This window comes from Procambarus clarkii, chromosome 2 (assembly GCF_040958095.1).
Source record: "Procambarus clarkii isolate CNS0578487 chromosome 2, FALCON_Pclarkii_2.0, whole genome shotgun sequence".
NCBI classification, from domain to species: Eukaryota; Metazoa; Arthropoda; class Malacostraca; order Decapoda; family Cambaridae; genus Procambarus; species Procambarus clarkii.
The window spans coordinates 61,388,683-61,416,242 of NC_091151.1; positions in this window are offsets into that span (position 1 = coordinate 61,388,683).

Here is a 27,560-nt window from a genome sequence, read left to right on the forward strand (position 1 = left end):
CAAGTATTTCTGTTCTCAAAATTATAAATTAAATACCGTCGTGTAGTTTGCTTATCACTTGAACTGAATATACTACTCGCGAGACACTTAGACACTTGGTTGAGCGCAAACACTTACTGGGCGCTGTCACACTGGGCGCTGAGTAAAACCGCTAGAAAATTCAGTCCCCAACGCTAATTCGCTTAAATGACTAAAATTCGACTTTTGGTCTCTCAAAGTTCTAACTCGGATTACATTAATCGCACACTTGAATTAACACTGACGACCCGATGATCGTATAGCCAGGCACAAAACTAGAATTTATTCCGAAATTGATATTTTCCAAGCGACCTTGAAAAATGTCATCACAAAAATTTTCCACGATTTCACTGATTTCACTTCACTTGAGAACAGTAAACCACTCACCTTAGTAAGTCTCTCAGAGAAATAAGACTGCACAATACGAAAACAAAAACTCCCGACTTAAAAATGTAAAACAAATACTTAGAAAAATAATAACACTTATATACGAGAATACGTAAACAAGGGGGAACACTTAACTAACGAAGGGATACATAACCTGAAAGGGAACTAAATATACAGGGAACTTAATTTAGTACTTAAGGAAATCTCGATTTAACATATAACCGTCCCTTCCCGGCCCGCCCTGTCGCTTCTCCAAGCCTAGGTAACCACATCCACCTAGATCCCGACAGTACCAAATAATCCTGTCCTTCGCGGTCAACGGTTAGACTAGATAGCGGAACAACCGACGGATGTAACTGTCCGACACCACCGTATTTCCGTTGCTAGAGAATCTACTAGGCCATACCTCAGTGAACTCTTGGTACCTTCATGGCTGTACCGTAAAAATCTAGCGATTGGGTCGCCTAACACGCCCTCGGGGATAATAATTAGCGTCCTAATACTTCCCCGCCCCGACAATTCGAAACCTAGAATTGTTGCTGCGAAAACCACCACGCAGCACCCTTGTCCGTAGTTGCAGAGGGTCGAGTAAATAACACCCTGTCCAACTACCCAAGGCGGCCTCCACTCTAAACTGCCTGCTTAGCGCATACGCTTACTGCATATAATTAAACTACCCAGCCCTTCACGACACTAGAATCGCCTACTCTATGCGAATCGCAACACATAGAATTACCGTCTAAACTCTAGAGCGTTGCACTAGGATGACTCTCACCACACAGCATAACCGAACGGACAGACGTGTGAGGCTTCAATAATCGTCAAGAAATTATTGAAAACACCGCTGCTACCATTGTAATAAACCCTCAATGTCCCTTTTGTTATCACCCTGAACCTTTCAATTGTAACCCTTCTCTGTACTCTGTGAACGGCTCTCTCTTCGCTCAATACCCCAGCTTAACTCTGTTACAGTCCAGTATGACCCCTCACTGGACGGCCACGAATATAAACTGAATATTAAATGAGGAGGACATAACAAGGATAGGGGTTATTAATTTATTACTAATTATATAATAAAAAAACATTAAACACTGCCACCACCTTCCAAACATAAATGATTGTGTCTAAAATTATTGAGACCCTAGGAAGGAAGGGACTCAATAATCAGGGAACTCAAAGTAAATGACTCATAATGGATTAAACCTGTAGTCTTACGGAACTGAACGGGAGATTCTAGAGCGACTTTACTATTCATAAGATGGAGAACACAGGGGAATTTCTAGCACAGCAAATGAGAATCACAAGAATGAATAACACAGTCATTAATCAAAGGGAACAGATAACTAAACAAAAATTACGTTAATATTTTTTTATTTATTGGAACCAGTATATTTAAATCAAAATTGAAACATAGCCTACTCTAATAAAAAATTAAAATTTCCTATGAGGCACAGCCTGTAATACCAGTGTTACAACTCAAGTGCACTATACCTTAAATACTGCAGCTTGCCAAAGGATGTTGATTGGCTGCCCACAGGTCAGTTGACTTGTATGTACCTCAGCCGAGGTCCCCAGACACACTAACACTTCTTTCTTAAAAATGCTCAACAGTGGGACAGGCTCCACCCCCTAGTTCCTAGGCCCACATTAACTCCGCCTATCCCAAGCCTATGGCCAATGGATTTTACCATGACTTGGTGCTCTAGAAACCGGGCCAATGGCATGGGCAGGCACTACCCTGTGAGGCCCCGCCTCCCCAGGCCTACATGTCTTTAACCAATCCGGATCAGGCTTGACCATAAGGGTCAATTCCTCTTGACAGAAAACTCCAAAAACTGGGAAGACACCAACGACTTTCCTGGCTGGGCACCCACGTGTAACCTGAGATCACAAGTTTATTAGCCCTGGGGTAATATACTCAAATTCGTCACTGGCCCGGAGGACAGGAGAGAGAGGGGAGCAAGTGGCTTCAAGCTGTTTATGACCCCCGTGACAAAAGACAGAAATGGCCCAAGGGAGAGTAGGCAAGCGGGAGAAGAGAAAGGGGAAAGGGGCTATGGTGTGCATATACCATTACAGTTCTATGCTGGTCATCGCACTGAGCCCAGAGGGGGGTGGCATCGCAGGCGCCTCAGGGCCTCTGCCAACCGGAACAGGAGCAGAGTACCCCTGTCGCACATCCTTCGACAACACCACGACGAGGTCGCGGTCACAAGGGGTAACCGCCCACTGAGGAGAGCCACCAGCAGGGGGCACAGTGTCCAACACAGAAGGCAGCACATCGCCGCCCACAGCATCATCATCCATGGCATCACGCTCTTCTGCCCACGTCCGGTGAGGTGACGCATCCCGAGCCGAACGACGGCGCATAGAAATAGGCCGTTGATCGTCGAAATTGGCACCCTCTACGAGCAGTGCCCCAAAAGAACCATCAGCAGGCGGCCCCAAAGCCGGGGCAGCACGACCACGAAGAACAGCAGCCTCAACGACGCAGGGCAAAAAGCCACTACCATCCAAGGAGACCGGATTCGGAGATGGCAGAGACACAGCAGGCGGAAGGGTAAAGGGTACCTCACGTGGACTCCAGCACACGTGAGGTATCCAGCGAGGGCGACGGAACCGGCAGAGGAGAAGAGGCACGCGTCAACGAGGAAACTACCAGAGGCGACGATGCAGAGGGCATGGGCGGAGTCATACTCACCACCGCCCCCGACAAGCACATGTTCTTCTGCAGGAGATGCAGCCGCCACTCGTACAGCACCATCCAAGGCCACCACGGAAGCAACCGGATGAGGATGCACCTTCACATGCACCGAATTGCGAAGGTCCAAAGCAGGCGCCCATAGGTCCCCTGAGCTCACTGGTGGGGCAGACAGATCAGGTTCAGACGGAGTGATAGCTGGAACCGCCGCAAGAATCACACCAGGCACCTGCACAGAACGAGGATCCGTCGGGGAATCCCCACGCACAGACAAGCTTAGAAAGTCATCCTCCAGGAAAACTGAAGGAGCCTCAGCACTAGGAGCGTTGCAACCGGCTGCTACGTGGCCCTTAGCACCACACCGGAAACACGTGCGGGTTTGACTTTGATAAAAGATCCATAGTCGGAGCGCCCGCTAGTCTGGGCAGAGCCTCGACTAGTGGGCGCTCCACACCTCCCACAGCAAACCACCACTCAGCAACGGCAAACGACAACTGACCTGTTGGGTTGAAGTGGAAGAGTCCACCTAGTGGACTCTGGAGAGCGCATTGGCGACGACGTTGTCGGAGACCTGGATAAAGAAGATGTTGATATTCTGCATATACATGGCCCAGCGAAGCAAATGTAGCAGCTGGTTGGTGAACTGTGTATGCTGCAGGAACTGAAGAGAATGGTGCTTGTGGAAGATATTGAGGTAGCACTCCAGGACTCAGTGAAGTACAAGTTTGTTGTACAGACGAGCCTACTGAATGGATTAGCGAGAGTGGTGATCCGAGAAGATTGTGAGATGGTTCATCAGATGCAAGGTCCAGCAAAGCAAGTGCTGATTAGAGAACTGGGTCAGCAGTAGGAACCGAATGAGATTGTGATACAAGATGTTCACATGGTGCTACAGGAGTCAGCGTAGCTTCGAGAACTGATCCTAATGTAGGGACCGACGAATGTGGAGGTCCTAGAGGATGTTGAGGTTGTGCTGAAGGACCCAGCGAAGTACTAGATTGTTGTTGAACTGGGGTGTCTGCATTCACCGAAGAATGTTGAAGTCCGGGGAGATGAAGTTGCAACCAAATAGATTTCATAGTTCGTTGTGCTGCACGCCTGGCAGGATGTTATGTGGCTCCTCAATGATAATTGTAGCTGGAGTGCATGATCCCATCTCGCTGTGGTATAATGGTGTTCCTATCGCTAGGGTGGAAGACTGAAGGTTCTCTAATACCTGGCAGGGCGAGAATGGAGTTAGTACAAAACAAGGATTTACGCCTTTCAAATGCAATAAAAGGTAAATTTGTTTAACAATATTTTAGCTGAGGGCTGGTAAAGTTGTCTGGAGGAGCACGTTTATTTGGATTAGGTTCGTATAGAGCAGGATCTTTCCTGGTGGTGGAACAGATCGAGAATTTACAACCATTGCAGTCAGGCAAAGTACAACAAGAACGACCAGACAATACCTTAGAGACATTGATTGTCTTACACATGTCGTTAGAGAAGATGTGATCACATTTGCTCTGACTTTCCTGGGCATGTCCGCACTGCTTCCTGAGGTGCTTCACAGTTCCTGGACGGAAACGACTGTAGAAAACCTGGTGGTAGAACACGGGATATTACTTATATGTACGTTACCTGAGCTTGTCTCAGACAGAAGCTCGTCATGGTTGTTGATGGAATGGCTGAACGGCTCAGAAGACTCTGATACCTGCGTTAGTGGTGCCTTGAATAGAGGAGCGTTCGGCTTACCTGTCATCTGAGACTATTTGCAATTTTTCACTAAGTTTTTCATGTCACGAAAATATCATTCCTGGCCAGTAGTAATCTTGTTTCAGGGTCTTGTAGGTCTTGTAGAAACTGCAGTGTGAGAGATCTATGGACCAGATGCAAGATATCTGACCGTAGGCTGGTAGGAACTACTAGTTGTTTGACATTATCCCGATTGTTGTCCTCCTTCACTTTGCCGGGTATATAATAGCGGTAGAGCACTTTATTCACCACAAAGAACCCAGGGATAGAGTTAGGTTGTGTCTCAGCCTGTAAGAATAAAGATGTTAGCGAGAAATCTTCTCTCTGCAACTTACGGAACTCCAGCATGGTGAGACTCGGTGGGAGGCTCCGTGAATCTTGAGGTACAGCTGAAGCAGATAGAGCAGCTGGTTGCGGGAGTACGGATTGTGCACGTGTCGTCACCAGGACAGGATGGGAGACGTCATCAGAATCATCTGTTGCTTGTATCTCTTCTTTAACAAACTGCGAGATAGGATTTTCCATTGATGAGTCACATACCTGGGGTTTTTCTTTGATGATTAGATTTGTAGGTTATTGGTCTTCTGCCAAGTCGTTGCCCAGGAGGAGTTGAACTGACATGGGAAAAGGCCTTTCCCGGATGGCGATTTGGACTTCACCTTATATAAACGGACAATCCAGGCGGACTCTGGCAAGTGGATAAGGGGTAGTTGCAGTGCGATCCGTAATGAGGACAGTCTCTAGGGTGTAGGTGACGTTGGGTTCAGTTGACTTCAGAAGAATAGATTGTAAAGCAACTGTGTTCCTCAATATATTCACTTTCAACCTTCCCTCCGAATCTCCACCGCTGGCAGAGAGTTCCGGAGTACAGGTGTGTTACGACCCTAGACCTCTGGGTATGGTTCCTTTGTTGCTGGTGTTAAACATATGTAATGTTACGGCCTTGCCTCAATAAGTGTCTAGGGGTAAAAACAAACTGCTTACGTAACAAAGCAATATACTTAAAGTAAGAGTAACAAAGAACATACAAATAACATAAATGGAAAATGCAGGTAGCCAGAAATATTAATACACTAGTAATTAATATTACAATATCCTTATATAAGCACCGGTCATTTCTTTACAACATAAATGAATAGATGGGTTTGCACATAATGGTCTAACCAGGAAATTAGCTATGTTACTAAACAATAAACAAATACCACAGACTTAACTCAACACATGTCTCCACCCGCCAGCTCTACCAACGGGACTAGCGTTCCTCCAGCATTCGCGGCATTGTGTCTACCAAAAAAGACCAAACTAAAACCCACATGAAACCTCATGATACTCAGCTAACAACGAGAAATTAAGCTAACAAATTAAGAACAAAGCTAACAAATTTAGAACATAATTATAAGTAAACTTATGTGTATATAACACTGCTAAGGTGTAAAAAGAAATTAAGTACAATCAATAAACAGGAATAATTCCAAAGGTGAAACATTGACGCAAGCTTGATACACGGCCCGCACACTGGAACATCCCAAATATGGTCATCCCCCCAATGAGACGCCACCGACTCCCCCCACAGGAATAAACATGCAAATAGCCTAACAAAATATTCAATACAGGCACACTACAGCATGCTACAATTACATCAAACATAATTATACTGGAACACAACTGGATATCATGTTATATTTACTTAACGGGGAAAAGAAATAATGGACATACATATTTATCATGATGAATGTTAGAATGAAACACAGATTCGCAACAAGGTGTCTGTTGAAGAGAGAAAGATCAGTGGATGAAACAAAAATATTCACCAAAGACTTAGGACTTCTATGAATTTGCAACCCGTTCTCGCAAATTCGTAAAGTCAATATTGACTTATTAAATAAGTGCATAGGTGACATACTAAACATAATAGATACCCTTAAAAAGCTTCATAGAAAACACCGCCCTTACCTAACCTTGTTAGTATCTTAAGATAAGCATCTTATAGCTTCGTAATTACAATTGTTACTTAACCTATTATAGGTATAGGTTAAGTAATAATTGTAATTACGAAGCAATAAGATGCTTATCTTAAGATACTAACAAGGTTTGGTAAGGTCGGTGTTTTCTATGAAGCTTTTTAAGGGTATCTATTATGTTTAGTATATCACCTATGCACGTAGTTAATATGTCAATATTGACTATATGAATTTGCGAGAACGGGTTGGAATTTTAGGAGGAGGTGATTTGGGCTTTGTCTTACTGCTGACTTTACAGTGAGGACTGGTACACTCTTCTATTGTATGTCTATAGGTTCTGCAATAATGACAATACAACGCAGAGTTTTCATTACTGGTACTCACTTTGGCTGGAGTAAACCAAGACGTCTTACTAGAAGGTGTGTCGGATGGTACTCTATGAATGAGACTGTAGGAGTCAGCCAACTGTGCACATCTAGTAGGGTCGGTTTCTTCCTTGTCTGCTAGGTAGGACGTATGGAATTAGGTACACGCCTAAGGAATTCTTCCATCAGGATGAGGTTGATGAGATCTGTAAAGGTGGAGACTTGTGCTGCTTCCAGCCACTTCATGAAATATCTCTTTTTGTTATTTGCAAACTCTAGGTAAGTAGTAGCACTCGCTTTAAGGTAATTCCTAAACTTACGTCTGTAGTTCTCGATAAATAGGAGGTAGGCATCTAGCACTGCCTGTTTCAATACCTTGTAGTCGGTTTCAGACGCCATAGTACTGAGAGTCACGGCAGCCCCTACATGTCAAATGACACCTGAGAAGTACAGACCACTGATCCTGAGGCCAGCTGAGTTGGTTAGCTAGAGCCTCAAATGAAGTAAATAATATATAATTTTCTGTCTCGACAAAAGATGGCAACAACTTAATTGCATAAGAAAGATCGAAACGTACCTGGAGGTTAGCTTCCGCTTCCTTGCGCTGAGTGTGGTGTGTAGTTTCCAAGTCAAGCTCTTTTCTACGGTTTTCTAGAGGAATGGCGGCTTGTTTTTCAGCATGTTCACGTTGGAGTTCACGTTCTCTTTCTCTTACTTTAAGGGCTTCCTGTTCATGCTCACGTTGGAGTTCAAGCTGTTCCCTCTCACGTTCACGTTGGAACTCTAGTTGTTCCTTCTCACGTTCACGTTGCAGTTCAGCTTGTTTTTTTTGTAGAGCAAGTTGTTCCTTCTGTATCTTGAGAGTTTTCTTCTGACGTTCGCGTTCTAGAGTGGAAAGCTCTATCTTCAATTTCATGGCTGCTAAGGCGCTCTTCATGAGATTCGGATGTAATATTATCATTGTCTAATAAGTGGTCAAGTATAAGGTTATGGAGATAAGTTTTAGTGGCTCCATGGGGGGGCAGTAATGTGGTACTCATTTACAAGAGTTAGCATCTCCGCCTTGGTGGCACGAATTAGTGTGCCCCACTTCATCGTTTGGATTCTGCCTGAACGCTGTTAGACGAAACATGGTGAATAGAATGATAGAAAATAATGTGCAAAGAAAATACCTCAGTTGATGTACCAAAATATGAGATGTCAGACTGACAGGATGAAATGGCAACTGTAAACTATCCTATTTAAACTTTATAGTCAAGTTTACAACAGTTAACTTTAGTAATTGAATTGATTACTTAGATCGAAAGTGAAACGAATACGTAGGGAATCTTGTACCCGGTACTCTATATGATGAGAACAGGGGCAAGAGGGATCCTACTGGAATTGTGAAACATAATTGTCTCGAATGTAGTCCAAAAAATTTAGGGATTTCTTACCTGGTCTCTAATTGACGAGAACAAAGGTAAGAGGCTTCCTACTAAAACTAAATAGTACTTACAGAGTTATCACTCATTGTGCTCTGGAAAAAAATGCTAACTCCCTACCTGTGTAAATACCATATATTTGACCAATGCGTAGGGGTGCGGAAAGTATTAATTTATGACGAGAACTGCTGTATGGGTCCTAACCGTATAACGTAGTCCGTAATGCTAGAGGAACTATGGCCCCCTGTGTCCTCCTATGTTCGGGTTGTAAAGACGTGGGCGTATTAGTCCGGAGACAGACCAAAGTATCAGGGGTACCAAAGTGGGTGATCTGCCGTAATGAGAAGTTCTCCTGTAGGGAGAAGAATATGGTGGAAATCACAGGATATAGCAAAGATTATTAAACAACCAATTACGAGTATGACTCGTGCCATAAGACACCACGTAATCCAAAGTCATCCAACAGTCATATAATGCTACATCTGGAATGTAAACAGTATTAAGCACCATCAAAATCACTCAAAATAGTAGTTCTGAAAAGACACAGGCAAACTTATAATAAAGCCAAGTACACTTACACAACTTTATATGAAGCGTCTAGGAGCATACCTGAGTGAGGCTCCTAGGACAGGTCCCCAAATATATGTTACGGTAAAATGACTAAGTGCAGTGGATTTGGGCAGATGGAATGCCACGAACATATAAACAAACAAAAAGTAAAAACAAATTAACAAAAAACAGCTATGGTGACTTCTTCATTGTATGATAAATGTAGAATAAAATACAGGAAACTGGAAAAATTTTAATTCTTTAATTATGAAAAAAATCATCTTAACAAACTGACAAAATTAATCAAAATAAGCCATCGATCAAGAATCAAAACAAAAAACAATCAATCAGGCAAGTTAACCTTACGTTAAAGTACATAAATTAAATAGTGCTGAAAATACTGAGTACTGGCTGCGTAAATCTACTAGCACACAGGATAGTGTGGGAGCAGGTCTAGCAATTTGAGCACCGAGGAGTATTCTGCTGGTAGTTTTTATTTGTTTTATTTTTATAAAAGAAATATACAAAGTATAGCACAAGACACAAGACAAGAACATAATAACAATAACATAATAATAAGAACATAATAATAATCACAGGTACAGAAGAAAACAAAACATCACGAGAACCTAGAAACTCCTGGTACATGAGGCTGAATACAAAGTTAAACAAAAAAAAATGGACACACAACAAACACATGTACATAGAAAGACACAAAATAACGTTCACATAATAAACCAACACACACGCACTCACACAAGACGCACACAATCACATAAATAACACAAAGCAGAGTCACACTGCACACAAAACATATAAATAACATAAAACAAATTACGGCCAAGGCCCAGGTACAACAACTTGACAACCCCAAGAAAGAACCAGGGGCGAACAGCAAAACACTGAGACACACGCACCACAAAAACACTCACACTAGGAAGAACATCAATTTAGCAACAAAACAGCTGCACCAACCCACACAGGGCACAAACAACGGCCCACGCAGGAGCCAGCAAAGAAGCATACCCACACCCCCACACACATCCACACAACAAACCGAACACACAACCACAGGAGCAACCACTCACACACCCAGCCCAACCCCCCTCCAAGGAGGCCAACCGGAGGGCCGGGGACCGAAGACAAAAACGAAAAAGCCCCACCCCCCAACCCACAACCAAAAGCCCGACCCACGACCACTCACCCAAAAACAATCCCACGCAAACACCCACCCGTGAACCAACCACAAAACTTGCTTGGAAACGCGCGCTGCACCCACCACCACGTGAAACACAAACGGCCTCTCAAAAATCCTGAAAGCCTAACAACCCCATAACCCTCCCTCCGACCCACCCACACATAATACACATAGTCAGCAACGGGAAGACATAACGTATTGCGCACCCGGCACAACCGCCGCAGAAAGGACAAAAACAAAAACCTCAAAAGGCCACCCCGACACCCCGGCCCACAAACCCCAACCAACACGTCCCGAAACCAATCAAGCAAGCCCCTCAACCGCTCACAAAAAGAAAAGACATGCAACTGAGTCTCAGGGAGGCCACAGTGCACACACGCGTCAGAGGCACGCAAACCCAGCATGCACAACCGCGCATTCGTCGCCAACGACAAATGCAAGAACCGAAACAACAATTCCCGCTGTTGCGGTGCCAGAAACCGAGCCCCCAACGCCACCCACACCACCCCCTAATCCCAACACGGGAACAAACCCTCCACCCGCGGCGGAACACGACGAAATAAAACCCTATACACCGCCTTAAACGACAAGGACATGAAACCCGGACAACGGCAGACCTCCCGAAAAATGGCCACTGCCCAAGAGTAATAAGGAGGGGTTCAGAAGGCCGCCTCCTGACAAACACCAAAATTCACCAAAAAGCTAAACTGAACAGAGCAATAATAAATACCTAAAGCATTGAGCCCCCCACCCAACTCGAACCCCTGACACAACGAGACCCAGAACAGCGCCCGAGCCCTAGTAAACACATAAGGAATGCCCACCCCACCCTCCCGCACAGCCAACACCAACATCGACCGACGAACCGGGTGGTAACGACCGCACCACACATAATGATAAACCTGGCGTTACAACCCGAAAGCCAGCTTGTGATCCAGGGGAAAGCACCAAGCCACGAACCAGACAGCAAATAGGAAGCGAACCAGGTAAACCCCAAAACCCACATAGAAGCGAGAACTGGAAACCATGACCCCACCCACACACGGCGAGAGGACCACCCACCAAGACCCAGAAGACCGGACTTCTCACAGTTAACCCGGACCCCAGTGGCTAACTCAAACCTCTCAACCACGACCTGGACAGCCCCAACCAACCCCTCCAAAGCCCCGAACAGGACGGTATCATCCGTATAGTCGCAGATGGGCAACCGAAGACCCGACCGCAGTTGGGGGGGGGGGGCGGGGGGACGATCAATGGACTCTCCTTGATCACCCGAAAAAAGGCTCCTTTAACCCTTACACTGCTCAGGGGTCCTGGGGACATTTACACCCCTGTGTGCAAGAAAAAAAATAATTCAAATTTTTTTTTTTCGTCTTCTAAACATGTTAATTTGAATCCCCTGAGCACGGGAAAAATAATTAAAAAATTCTATTATACATACCAATGACACAATTGAGCCGAGAAGTTGGCCGATGACGTCACAGAACGTGAGTGCTCAAGGGCTGCTGCGTCAGCCAGCCATCACTCACGGCCGCTCACGCGCCCCGAGTTGCCGTGAATTTATTTTCGCGGAATTATTTACAGTATTTTTGGGTCATTTTACACAATTTTTTTTCGTTAGCATTGTTCCAATTATTAGCAATAGACGTTGTATTATAATAAAAATGGTATAAACTCACTAGGCGCTCACATATTAGTGTCACAAGTATGCCCACCGAAATGGTATAATTTACAGGAAATATTCAATGTATTTGTTTTTTTATCAATATAAACACAAAAATTAACTTGATATGTACATTTATTTACCAAAGAATTACACATTTAGTACTCCTGGAGACTGTGATACTGTGCGAAACAGTCGATATGGCACAGAGGGACGGCACACGCTTCGCACCATGTCAACACCAATTTACGTTTCTGTGGCCTCAATTTGGTACTGGAACACACAACACACCGACGCTGGCCTGCTGCACGAGCTCCAGTTGGTGGTAATTTCTTGATTTGGTGTATCAGAACGGCCTCCCTGTAAGCGAGCCTGGGTGCAGGAGCATGGTTCAATATTGGGTCTCGAATGGGTCTTTGTATGCCAGGTGTGTCCTTGCCAAATGTACCTAGTAACTGTTTCACAACTTGAAAACTAAACGAACGGAAATATGGTTTTCTACCTGTCTTCACAAGAAACATGTTGTAACTGTTCAGCATTGTTACGTCAATAAGGTGGAAAATCATTTTCTTTGTCCACTTCACTGTTTTCCGTACACACTCTACAGCACCCACCATCATGTCACATTTATCAACTAAACGCATGTTGATGTTGTAGTCCATCACACAATCTGGCTTATATATTATTTGCTTTGTTGTTCTGTTCACCTTGCACTGTCCACCATTGTTCCAGGGTGAATGGTGGTCAACATGTTCACTTCACGTCTGTCTTTCCACCGCACTTAAAGCATTGCACCACTTTTTCTTACCTCGCAATCACCAACTTGCATAGCAGTGTCAAACACAGGCATTTCCTTTCGTTTTGGCTTTCCTTTCAAATACTCAAATGCTCCAATCTTTCTAACAAACGTGACTTAACATAAGCTTACCCCCTTCCATTTATCTTTCTTTCTCTTTCCTTTTCTTTCTCTCTTCTCCCCTTTTTCTGTTCATTGTCTTCTCCTACACTCCCTTGCTATCCTCTTCTTATTCCTATTACTATCTCCTTCGGCGGTTATAATAGGAGCTGCCTCGTATGGGCCAATAGGCCTTCTGCAGTTTTCATTATTACTACTATCCCCTACACCTTACTTTCCTCAACTCTCTCTTGCCTATTTATTGCCTGTCTCTACCTCCTCATCACAATCGACTTGAGAATGGTCCAGGACGGACCGAAACGTCATCGTCCCTTCAACTTCTAGTGCGTGGTCTGGTCAACAAGCATCTTATTGCTTCGTATTTACAATTATTACTAAACCTATCAACGGTATAGGTTAAGTAATAATTGTAATTAAGAAGCAATAAGATGCTTATCTTAACATACTAAGAAGGTGGAATGTCCTATACCTATCAACGGTATAGGTTAAGTAATAACTGTAATTAAGAAGCAATAAGATGCTTATCTTAACATACTAAGAAGGTTAGGTGAGGTCGGTGTTTTCTATGAAGCTTTTCAAGGTAAACTAAAATATTCACAATCAATTAGTATATAACATATGCACTTATTAAATAAGCCAATATTGACTTAAAGAAAGTGCGAGAACGGGTTGTAGAGGGACACATTGTGCGTCTTTCGGCCTAAGGTTAAGTGTTTGATGGGAAAACGAAGTCGTTAAGGCCTAGTATGTTGTTATGATGACACCTGTGAGAGGATGGGAACTTAGAGCTGTAGTGAGGACCTCATCTGTCGCCACGCCAACTCCACCTCAACCCCTATAATTGCTCACTTTTATAGCAAGATCTCATGAGTTGCAACGTCCCAACACTTCCGTCAAGAAAAAATCAAGATAGAATATGTAACTGGAAGGTGTAAACTTTGAAGATTTTTCAGTTCTAGGGACTGTTGCTGGACTGCCACTGCTAAGTGGACAGTCGGGATTATTTATTATTGTTATTAAATGAAGGACATTATGAATAAAGCCTGGATTATTTTGAATAACTGTACTTAGACAGATTATAATTTTTTGGGCAATTAATTTTTCATTCTGGAGGACCAGTCTGGGATAAGACAAAAATCATGCAAAATCAACTAATGTACACATGGTTTGTTCTTAACTCCGGGGAAAGAGGGATGTAACAGTTGTTGAGGTGACTCAACTTTACGAGACATTCACAGGGAGGTGAAATAAGGTCAAACAAACCTCACCTCGGGTAGTTTCTAAGGTGGAAAGGCTATCCCTTGTTACCAGATCCAAATCCGTGAACTCAATGGAAAATTGGGGATAGACGGGTATAAAAGCTCATCACGAGTGAGGGGTGGTGTTTATGAGCAATTCATGCCCATGCCACCTCTTAGGTGGCTTAATCTTTATGAACTGAGGGAATGACTACGGGCTATTCATGCCCGTGCCACCTCTTTGGTGACAATCTTCATCAATCAATCGATGAGTCTGGGGTGTAGTGTGGGACATCACAGAGGGAGGGGAGACTGACGATCTGATGTCTACACGGACGTTTCATCACTGCTGCATCTTGAGTGAGTACTGGTCCTCTATGTTCTAACATCACTAGTGTTGAATATTATATTGCCTTGATAGGGAAGATGGATTAGGATTTTTATATTGAACTTAATTAAATAAATATATATTACTAAATTGTCCCTCTGGTGTATCGATTCGTTCCTGTTAGTCATTCATAGAGAGTTGCCAGTGAATAGTGGAACGTGACAGGGTTCTCACACCCCATCCCCGGTAATATCCTTTACTCACATTGTTAACTCTCCCATTACCGGTACCCTTCGAAGCCGGTCACTGTAAAGTACTTATGTTGATCAAAGTCGAAGGTGGTGGCGGCATTAGGTAGCTTAAGTAACAACAAATGTAAGTCATAATTAGTATTAACTACGGTGGTGATACATTATAGCTACGTTATACCAAAAAGTGAGGTGATTTGATGAAATATCTGTACCCAAGTTGATCTTCGAGCGCTGTCAGATTTTTGGTAAATAGTCTCACGACTTCAAACAATTTTGTTCAGTCAGTTTGGTCTAGTGGCTAAGGTATCAGCTACGCGAACGTGCATAATGCAAGTGGCTGTGTTGGTTCGGATCCTTCTGGTGTGTTGACTTTTCGGTTGCATATTGGCTTGGGGACCATTCATGGTTATTTGCATTTGTGTTGCTCTCATTGCCCCAAAAAAGTGAGGTGATTCGATGAACTATCTTTGCCCAAGTTGATCTCCGAGTGCTGTCGGATGATGGGTAAACAGTCTCATGAGTTTCAACATTTTTGTACAATCAGTTTGGTGAAGTTACTAAGGTACCAGATATGTGGCGGTGCAAAGTGCTCCTGGCTGTCTGGGTTCGAATCCTTCTGGCGTGTTGAGTTTTTGGTGGCATATTGGCTTAGGGACCATTCAAACTTGTTCACATTTGTGTTGCTCAAGTAACCCCCAAAAGTGAGGAAATTCGATGAAATATCTGTGCCCAAGTTTACCACAGAGGTCTGTCGGATGTTGGGTAAATACTCTCACGACTTCCAACATTTTTGTACAGTCAGTTTGGTCTAGTGGAAAAGGTACTAGATACGCGAAAAAGCGTAGTGCTGCTGGCTGTCTGGGTTCGAATCCACCCGGGGTGTGGATTTTTTGTTGCGTATTGACAACATACCACTAGTTTGGTCTAGTGTCTAAGGTACCAAATATGTAAAGGTGCATAGTACTCCTAGCTGATTGGGTTTGTATCCTTATGGGGTTTTTAGTTTTCGTTTGCACATTATCTTAGGGACCATGCATGTTTGTTTGCATTTGTGTTCCTCACATGGCCCATAAAATGTGACTTGATTTGATGAAATATCTGCCCAAGTTGAACTCTGTGCGCTGTCAGATGTTGGGTAAATAGTCTCACAACTTCCAAAATTTTTGTACAATCAGTTTGGTCTAGTGGCCTTTGTAACAGATATGCGAATATGCATAGTGCTCCTGGCTGTCTGGGTTCGAATCCTTCTGGGGTGTGGAGTTTTCAGTTGTATAGTGGCTTGTTGACCATTCAAGCTTGTTGCTCACGTTTCCCCCAAAATGAGGTGATTCGAAGAAATATCTGTGCCTAAGAAGACCTCCGAGCACTGTTGGATGTTGAATAAATATTCTCAAGACTTCCAACTATTTTTGTTCATTCAGGTTGGTCTAGTAGCTAAGGTAACAGATGTGCGAACAGACATAGTGCTCCTGGCTGTCTGGGTTCGAGTCACTTCTGGGGTGTGGAGTTTTCGGTTGCATATATGCTTTGAGACCATTCAAAGCTTGTTCGCATTTGTGTTGCTCACGTGGCCCAACAAAGTGAGGTGATTCTATGAAATAACTATACCCAAGCCTACTACCAAGTGCCGTCGGGACGTTGGGGAAATAACCTCAGCTACCAACATATTTTGAACGGTCACGGTTTGTCTAGTGTAGTGTTTTCAGTTATATATTTATATACTAGCAGTACCCGGCCACGCGTTGCTGTGGCTCAGCAATGTATGTGCGTTGCTGAGCCACAGCAACCTTCCCTGTCCCCTTGTCCCCCCGGACCATTCTCTCCTCACCTGTCCCCTAGGCCTCCCAACCATTCCCCACTCCACCGTCCCCCCTTCTTCCCCACTACACCATTCCCTCTTCCTTCCCACTATGCCCCACTCCCCGGTCCCTATTTCCTCCCCACCATTCTCCATTTCCCTATCCCCTCGGCCCCACCATCCAAACTCCCCCGTCCCTTGTGACGTCCTGGTTGATCAGTCCGGCAACCAGGAGGCCTGGTCGACGACCGGGCCGCGGGGACGCTAAGCCCCGGAAGCACCTCAAGGTAACCTCAAGGTAAGGTCCCGTCGTCCTTTCCCACTATTACCCCCTCCCTTGTCCCCTCGTCCTCCCCACCATCTCTCACTTCCGTCCCCTCGTCATCCGCACCGTTCCTCACTCCTTCGTCCGATTCCTTCCCAAGTGGTCTGATCTTCCCATAAAAAAATTGGGAACATCAAGTGACCTGATGTTCCCATCACTGAGGTATAAGAAAAACAATTCAAAAATTAAATGAAAATATGAAAAAATAAAAAAAGTAAACTATACTCACGAAATGAACGGTATGGTAAACAACACAGCTAAAAATCCAAAGCAATTCACACAAAATAATTAAATCTAAATGAAAATAAACTAAAATCTATGAAAATTCAATTTATCAATGCAATCAGAAACATTGAAATGGAAATGTAACATATTTGGTATAGCATGTGTGTTGCTCTTACATGCAACAGATGGTGTTGTTTGTCAAGAAAAGCATAGTTTTACCAGTCACAGGTGTGGCATCTATACTAGTACTTACGAAATGAACGGTATGGTAAACAACACAGCTCAAATCAAACACAATGTCACACAAAACAATTCAATAAAAAATTAAACAAATCGAAATCTATGAAAACAAAATTTATCAATGCAATCTGAAACATTGAAATGGAATTCGTAACATATTTAGTATAAGATGAATGTTGCTATTATATGCAACAGATGGCACTGTTTTAAAAAAATAAAACGCATGTTTTTGCCTGTCACAGGGGTGGCATCTATGTAGTAGGTATATAAAAAGAAGAACCTATTCGAATGCAACGTTGTGTCAAAATTTCAAAACAATTGGTGAAGAACTTTCGGAGATTACAGTGTGTGTTGCTCTTACGTCCAACAGATGGTGCAGTTTTTCCAAAAAAGCAGTTTTTTTCCTGTCACAGTTGAGGCATGTATATAGTAGATATATAAAAAGACGCGCCAATTCGAATACAACATTGTGTCAAAATTTCAAAGCAATCGGAAAAAAGTTTTAATGATTTCCCTCACACGAAAAACACAGTTTTTCAGAAAAAGTATATTTTTTTACTGTCACAGACGTGACATCAACATAGTATATATATAAATCCTGGCCGGATGCGAATGTATCATTGTGTGAAAATTTCAAAGCAGTCGGTGAAGAACTTTTGGAGATTTGCAATTTTGAACAAACAAGCATTTCCATTTTTATTTATATAGATATAATATATATATACTTCTGGCTGGAAGAAGGGGGACCCATAGCCTCGGAGGAAACCATACATAACGCATTGGAGGGAATGTCGGTCCCCTCCAATACAGTTTCTGTGTGCTTTTTTCCTACCACCCCCTTCCCTATTTTTTTTTTCCTTTATTGTGTATTTAAAGGTTACAAAACATACAAGACACATGCCTAAAGGTTATGGATCTCTTGAAGCACCTCCGCTTCTGGACAGGAACCGAGGACGCAGCAAGCATATCCCCTCTGGATCGCCACACTGAGACGCTGAAACAAAAAACTGGAAGCCCTTGGGTCTCTGGTGACGTCAATGAGCTTGGAACCCAATTCCTTGAGAAATCCCAAGGCACTCTTGCCCCAGGGGCCATGCGTCTCAGACGCTATGGAAACAAAGAGGTATTGACCTTCCAGTCGCCTGTACTTGAGTGATTTAGCTGTTTCCCTGTGGTTGGCCGCCCCACATGCTTGATCAGCTCCGAAGTGTACATAGGTGTCAGCCAGGGTGGATACACATGTGTAGTCCCACACCAACTGTCTACCCTCCTTCCATGAGTATATGGTAATGCCATCAGGGCGAAGTGCGGGGAAATCCGGGTTTATATATATATATATATATATATATATATGTCGTACCTAGTAGCCAGAACTCACTTCTGAGCCTACTATTCAAGTCCCGATTTGCCTAATAAGCCAAGTTTTCATGAATTAATATATTTACTATAATTTTTTTCTTTTGAAATGATAAAGCAACCCTTTTCTCTATGTATGAGGTCAATTTTTTTTTATTTGAGTTAAAATTAACGAACATATATGACCGAACCTAACCAACCCTACCTAACCTAACCTAACCTATATTTATAGGTAAGGTTAGGTTAGGTAGCCAAAAAAAGCTAGGTTAGGTTAGGTTAGGTAGGTTAGGTAGACGAAAAAACATTAATTCATGAAAACTTGGCTTATTAGGCAAATCGGGCCTTGAATAGTAGGCTGAGAAGTGCGTTCTGGCTATTAGGTACGACATATATATATATAAATATATATATATATATATATATATATATATATATATATATATATATATATATATATATATATATATATATATATATATATATATATATATATATGTCGTACCTAGTAGCCAGAACGCACTTCTCAGCCTACTATGCAAGGCCCGATTTGCCTAATAAGCCAAGTTTTCATGAATTAATTGTTTTTCGACTACCTAACCTACCTAACCTAACCTAACCTAACTTTTGGGGCTACCTAACCTAACCTAACCTATAAAGATAGGTTAGGTTAGGTTAGGTTAGGTAGGGTTGGTTAGGTTCGGTCATATATCTACGTTAATTTTAACTCCAATAAAAAAAATTGACCTCATACATAATGAAATGGGTACCTTTATCATTTCATAAGAAAAAAATTAGAGAAAATATAATTAGATATGTATATATATATATATATATATATATATATATATATATATATATATATATATATATATATATATATATATATATATATATATATATATAACACAAGACAGAACACGAAACAATGGGTATTGAAATGGAAGTGATTGTAGAAAGCCTATTAATCCATATTTCTTGATGCTTCTATATTGGAGCGGAGTCTTGAGGTGGGTAGAATATAGTTGTGCATTAATTGGCTGTTGATTGCTGGTGTTGACTTCTTAATGTGTAGTGCCTCTCAAACGTCAAGCCGCCTGCTATCGCTGTATCTATCGATGATTTCTGTGTTGTTTACTAGGATTTCTCTGGCGATGGTTTGGTTGTGGGAAGAGATTATGTGTTCCTTAATGGAGCCCTGTTGTTTATGCATCGTTAAACGCCTAGAAAGAGATGTTGTCTTGCCTATATACTGGGTTTTTTGGAGCTTACAGTCCCCAAGTGGGCATTTGAAGGCATTGACGACGTTGGTCTCTTTTAAAGCGTTCTGCTTTGTGTCTGGAGAGTTTCTCATGAGTAGGCTGGCCGTTTTTCTGGTTTTATAGTAAATCGTCAGTTGTATCCTTTTGATTTTTGTCTGTAGGGATAACGTTTCTATTAACAATATCTTTCAGGACCATTTCCTCTGTTTTAAGAGCTGTGGAAAAGAAGTTCCTGTAAAATAGTCTAATAGGGGGTATAGGTGTTGTGTTAGTTGTCTCTTCAGAGGTTGCATGGCGTTTCACTTTCCTTCTTATGATATCTTCGATGAAACCATTGGAGAAGCCGTTGTTGACTAGGACCTGCCTTACCCTACAGAGTTCTTCGTCGACTTGCTTCCATTCTGAGCTGTGGCTTAGAGCACGGTCGACATATGCGTTAACAACACTCCTTTTGTACCTGTCTGGGCAGTCGCTGTTGGCATTTAGGCACATTCCTATGTTCGTTTCCTTAGTGTAGACTGCAGTGTGGAAACCTCCGCTCTTTTCCATGACTGTTACATCTAGAGAGGGCAGCTTCCCATCCTTTTCCATCTCGTAAGTGAAACGCAGCACGGAACTCTGCTCAAATGCCTCCTTCAGCTCCTGCAGATGTCTGACATCAGGTACCTGTGTAAAAATGTCGTCAACATACCTGCAGTATATGGCCGGTTTCAAGCTCATGTCGACTAAGACTTTTTGCTCGATGGTACTTATGTAGAAGTTTGCAAACAGGACACCTAGGGGAGAACCCATGGCGACCCTATCTACTTGCTTATACATTGTCACGTGGGGGGGTGGTGGGCCGGGGCTCTGCTAGCACTCGGCTGCTAGGGGCTCAAAGGCCCAAATACTCAGCCCCTCCGACTCCCGGGATTCACCGGAGTCTTCTTGGTCACAAAAGAGAGGCCCAACAATGCCCACCTCCGCAGGTCTTTGCTTCCACCACAAAAGGGGGTGCCACTGATTCACCCTGGAAGCCCTTCAGTCAAACATGGGGAAACTGCTGTTAACAGTTCCGGCCTAGACCCGTGGAGGAGTGAAGGAAGACTCAGGCTTACCTTATAACAATAACCTCCCTGAGTCTTGCCTGCCAGACAAAAAGGTTGCAGGAACTCCTTTCCCGCCTGTCTTCTCTATCTTCTTCTTAGCAAGGTCGCCAGCTGGGTTATTATATCTGCACCCCAGCAATGCAGTTCAGTGGGTGTATTATATATTGTTTGTAGCCAGAAGATTGCTACTCCCATAGATCTGCTACTAGACTGTTGGCCCAGGGTACTCTCCCAGGAAGGTCTGTGTGGCTTTACCTCTCTCTAGCCACTACGTTAATAGTTGCCACCATTCAGGCACCGATACTGATTGGATGGCTAAGGGTACACTTTTATGAAAGTCTGTGCTGTCTTTACCACCCTCCAGGCAATAAGAACTTCTATAGAGAACGTTGTGTCGCCTAGGTGGTACTATGATAACCTTCGTGTATGCTCATAGAGAATTATCATAAATGGAGGCACACTTAAACACAGTGATAAAATGTGTGAATTTACTGATGCAAATTACATGAACACACACACAATCACAAGTAATACACGAATATGGAAATATGGATAATAAGTCTGGAGATCGTCAGCCTCTTCTTCCACGACCTCCAACACTCCTTCAACTGGGCAGAAAGACAGGAGTCCCACACTCTCACAGGAGGGCCTCTTCACCACGTCGGCGCCTCTTCTTCACTGTCCTGCCATCCATACACACTGTCCTCTCCGACAGTCCTGGACACAAGCTGCCTTGCAGCCTACTCTACTACTAAAGTATTAATGTCCTGTTGCCACATACATAAGTAACTATTGAGGCCTAACTAGCCTACTCACACAAGGGGTAATGGGAGGGAAAATGATCTACCTTACATTCCTGGCTCACGACGCCTGTCCCTCGATGGTGTGAGGTTCCCACGCTTCCTTGGGTCGATCCTTGACGATCCAGGACGTTCCACAGGTCCTCAGGTGTCGTGGAGCCTTCGCGTAGTCGCCGTTCCAATTCCTGAGATTCAGCTGCCCCAATCCTGGTTCATCGATGGGCGCTGAGCTAATCACTATTTTTCCCACACTCGCCCCTTCCACAAGGCGTTGCTCCTCGTCCTAGGCACGGTGTCGTCCTTCCAAGACCCTCAGTGGATGTGACCCGGTCACAGCTAGGCTTGCCCGCCACACCTTTTCTGACCCTCAACGTCCAACGTCGTCGCCGAATATTTTCCAAGTTTGGCCCTCTTTCGCTCAATAAACTTGGTTCCTTTTGCTTCCCAGAAGCGCGGGGTCTCCAATATATCCGATGGGCTGCAATAGCCAGCACTAATCCACCAAGAAAGGCTTGTAGAGCCTCTAATCCTGGAAAGCAGACCGAGGTGCGTCCTGTCGCTTCCAAGGTCGGGTCACTTCTGACGTTGGCGCCGCCCGGGGCACTCGGTGACGTCATGGCGGGCCCTGATTTGTCGCCCGCGACCTAAGTCGGCCAATCCGCGATCGGCTAGTGTCCCTTCCAAAAGGTCATATCTGCATTAGGGGATACTCTTTCATTTTATAGCAGGGCGCCAATTTCCCTTTATTTACAACTTATAATGTAACTTCCTTCCTGTTACTGGCAGTCGGTCTGGTCGCCACATATATCATTAGACTCCCTGAACCTCAGAGAATCAGTAGGGAGAGCTGATATGATTCTTAAAGCAGGCAAACGAAAGAGATAGGAGAGGGCACCGTAACATACCCCTCCCCTTAAAACAGGAGTCATATCGGTTAGTAAATCCGGGAGAGGGCATCTGCCACCACATTCTCCCTTCCTATAATGTGCCTGATTTCTAACCAGTACTCTTGGAACAGTAGGGCCCATCTTGTCAGCCTTTGGTTCGTGTTCTTCATCCTGTGCACGAACGTCAAGGGGTTATGATCGGTGAACACTTGCACCGGTCTAGTACCTCCACCCACATAGATGTCTAAATGCTTCAGTGCCAGGATCAGGGCCAAGGTTTCCTTTTCCACTGTACTATAAGCCCTCTGGTACCTTTCGAATTTCTTCGAGTAGAATGCCACTGGACGGTGGACTCCGTCCTTCTCTTGAGCTAACATGGCTCCAATCCCCACGTCGCTAGCGTCGACGTATAAGATAAAGTCTGACTCAAAGTCAGGCGAAATCAGCACTGGCACTTCAGTCAACAACTTCTTAGTCTTCTCAAAGGGCTCCTGGCATGCTTCCCCCCACTTCCATCTAACGTTCTTAGATAGCAATTCAGTCAGAGGGTGTGCCACTGTCGAGAAGTTATTGCAAAATCCTCTATAGTATCCAACCATCCCTAAATATCGTAACAATTCCTTTCTCGTCCTGGGATTCGGATATTCTTTGATTGCCATCACTTTCTGGTCTACTGGAGTCACTTCCCCTTGACCCACGACGAAACCTAAGTATTCTAATCGGGCCTTTCCGAATTCGCTCTTGGCCAGATTAACGGTCAGGTTCGCTTCTTCCAACCGTTGGAATAACTCCGTCAGTCGATTCATGTGTTGTTTCCAGCTATCGGCGTACACCACTATATCATCTATATACACGGTGCAGCCTTCCATCCCTCTTAGCACTTCGTTCATCATCCTCTGAAAGCAACTTCCGCTGTTCTTCATACCAAACAGAAGCACTTTGTACTGGTACAATCCGTCTGGAGTAGCAAACGCTGAGATCTTTCTCGCACTCGGAGACAAAGGGATTCGATAATACCCTTTCAGCAGGTCGACCTTGGTGACAAACCTTGCATTTCCTACTTGGTCGACGCAATCACTTATTCGGGGCATCGGGTGAGAATCTGACACGGTTATGGCATTCACTTTACGATAGTCAGTGCAAAAACGATATGATCCGTCACTCTTCTTGACCAGCACACAGGGCGAGCTCCACTCACCGTTGCTGGGCTCAGCGAGATCATTCGCTAGCAGATATTCCACCTCCTGTCGCATGATCTTCCTCTTCTCGGGACTCACCCGATAAGCACTCTGCTTGATTGGTTTTCCTCCGCACACGTCCACCTCGTGCACCACACTCTTGTGCCGTCGGGGCACATCCGTGAAAAGCGATTTGTTCCTTCTTATCAGGGTCACTAGTTCTCTCCTTTTCTCTTTATCCAGATGACGCAGCCTGTCTTCTAGGTGTGTCAAACTCTCTGTATTCGACAGGCGCGTACCATCGGCACGGGCCCACTTTCTCTCCTCCGCTGGCAACACTTGGTCCATCTCCATACACAGAACCAATTTCCCCTCTTGCGACTGTGTTGCTCCCTTCACTCCGGCACTCTCTTGCTCCTCTGGGAAGTATGGCTTTAAACGATTGATATGACACACCTATGTCTTGTTAGGGCGATTCGGCTTGCTGATCTCATAATTTACAGGACCCACACGCCGAACAACCGAGTATGGACCACCAAAGCGTGATTCCGTCACTCTACCCCTCCCAGGTAGCAACATCATCACTCTGGCTCCTGCCTCGAACTCCCTTGGGACAGCCTTCTTGTCGTACCAGATCGACATCTTCTCTTGCGCTGTCTTCAAGTGATCAGCAGCCAGCTCCTTCGCCGTTTTCAATCGTTCATGGAATCTTCGCACATACTCTTCCACTGTCACTAATATCTTCTCCGCCGTCATCCGCTCCTTCAGCATCAATAACGGGCTCCTTACTTCGTGCCCAAACACTAGCTGGAATGGAGAGAATCCCAGAGACTCAACTATAGCATCTCGGATCGCGAACAGGGCTGGACAGACAGCCTCATCCCATTCCGCTCCCTGTTCAGCACAATACACTCTTAAGATAGTCTTCAGAGTTGAATGGAACCTCTCAATCGCTCCCTGCGATTGAGGTCTATAAGGAGACGATCGTAGTTGGGCTATTCCCCAGCTCGCAATAGCCTGCCTAAACCACCTCGACTGGAAAACACTTCCACAGTCGGACTGGATCTCCTTGGGCACACCTACCCAAGCAAAGAACCGCTGAAGGTGTCCCATGACGCATTTCCATGTCACCTTCCGCACTGGGATCGCCTCTGGAAATCTCGTCGAAGCACACATGATAGTCAATAAGTAATTGTTCCCTTTTCTTGTCTTAGGTAGTGGCCCCACGACGTCGATTATTAGGCGCTCAAACGCCTGGCCAAATGCTGGAACTGGAACTAAAGGTGCTTTCGGGATGGCAGGGACGTTCTTCCCCGCTCTCTGGCACGGGAAACACGTCTTGCAAATTCTTCTTACATCCGCGTCCATGCCCGGCCAATAAAAATGTTCCCGAAGCCTGCCTAAGGTCTTGGTTACTCCCAAGTGACCCGCGGGATCCACTGTGTGTGCAAGCTTTAGCACCGCGCATCTGTACTGAGCTGGCACCACCACCTGATGCCTCACTCTCAGCATATCATCGCCCGCTTCTTCCCTAACCGGCCTCCACTGCCTCATTAGCACTCCCTTCTCCACGAAGAAATGAGTCGGTGACTTGGGTCCAGCGAGACCTCCTTCCACCTCCCGTACCAACTCAGGAAACTCTTCCTTTTGCAGCTCACCTAGACGGGTGCGATCAATACCTAAAGGACTGGTGAGAGTAACTTGGACACTCTTATCCGACGTTTCCTCACCTGTCGCTTGTCCTCCGGCCTCCTCTTGGAACAATTGATCGAGCCCCAGGTCACCCGGCATGTTCTCTTCGGCGTGACAGGATCCGCTCACATCACCTTCATTGACGTCACGTCCTGACGTCACTGCGCATACCGGAAATGCCACTCTCGCAATTTCCATTTTGCCACTACTGGCGCCCGTCTTGCTGCTCTGTCGATAGGTCTCTACACACTCGTCACCCTTAATCAAATTCGGGAGAACACATCCCCCACAGGAGTCATTCCCTAGGATCACCTGAGCGTCCATCCTCGGCAGTAAAGCACAGACCCCTGCCAAGAGAGTCTGACAACCATAGTCTGAATTAAGAGTCACCCTATGGAGGGGCATCCTCACTTGTCCCCCCAACGTCCTTATCAGGGCCTCCCCTGTACTGGAACTTCTATAGTCCTCGGGGAAGAGGGATTCACTAACAAGGGTGAAGTCGGACCCAGTGTCCCTCAGCATCCTCGCTGGCACAGGATCAGCTCCCCTTATCTTCACCGTCCCCTCACACACAAAGGGGTGGATCCTCTTCTCCCTCATCACCGGCATATCACCTGAATAATCGTTGGCTTCTCCGCTTTCCATCCTCGCGAAAGCCACGTTTCCTCCGTGCCTGGGGCGACCGCACTCCCTTGCAAGGTGTCCTCGTCCCCCACAGTTGTAACACCGACCGCCTCTCCTAGGCGATCCTCTACCAGTCCTCCTGTTAGCACCAATGGTAGAGGTTCCCTGAGTCCTCCTAGGACTCTCTGTCGTCGGTTCCCGGGCAGCAGCACTCGCTCCCGAGCTAGGTCCACTGCTCACAGGTTGGGGCTTCCTCCCCGCGTCCCTTGAGCTCTTGAACTGGGTTACCTCATTTGGTACACTACTCTTGGGAGAGTCCCCACCCATCCTCGCTCCTCCTGAACTCCTGAGGTTCCCTCCCGACCTGGGGTAAGGCGAGTGTCTGGGCGGCATCTCCCTCCTGAGATGTAGTGCCTCCTCCAGCATGTTGGCTCGGTCCGCTGCAGCCTTCAGGTCCTTAATACCTGCTTCTCTCAACCTTACTCGCAACTCAGGATGGAGCACTGACATAAACTTCTCCATCACTATCAGTCGTTTGATATCATCCACCGACTCCGCTTCCTCCGCCTTCAACCATCGTAGGAATTTCCGTTCCATATCCCTGGCGGTCTCGGCGTAAGTCTTTCCCGACGCTCTTGTATACTCTCTGAACCGCTTTCGGTATATCTCCGGAGTCAGCCGGAATGAGTGGAGCACCGCATTCTTAATCGCGTCGTAACTAGTACACTCCTCTAGGTCCAGCATGTTATAGGCTTCCCAGGCCTCACCAGTCAACCTGCCCTGGACCAGAGCAGCCCAATCATCTTCTGGCCACTCCTTCAGAGTTGCTATCCGTTCAAAGTGTGCGAAGAACGCCTCAGCTTCTTGTGGTTCGAACGTAGGTAAGTCACGTTCCCTTACCTTGAGGTCATCTCGCCGTGCAGGTAGTGAGGGCAGACCACGCTCAACGCGACACAATTCGACTTCTTTCTTTGCCTTTATCTCCTCCAGTCGCAGTTGTCTCTCTCCTTCTTCCCGCTGCAGCCGAGCTTCTCTCTCACGCTCCTCTCGCTGCAGCCGTGCTTCTCACTCACGCTCCTCTCGCTGCAGCCGTGCCTCTCGCTCACGCTCCTCTCGCTGCAGCTCAGCCGCACGTTCCTCTCGTTGCATTTGCGCTTCTCTCTCCTCTCGTCGCAGCTGGGCTTCCAGTTGCATCTTCATTATTTCCAGTTGCAGGCTCCTCTTACTACAGCTGGACCTTCCACTGCTCCCATGTTCACTGTGAATTCTCTCCACACTGGTAGGCGCTTGGGGTGGCTCTAGTCGGGACGGTTCACCTTGCGACGGCTCTCCTCGGGACGGCTCCTCTTAAGATG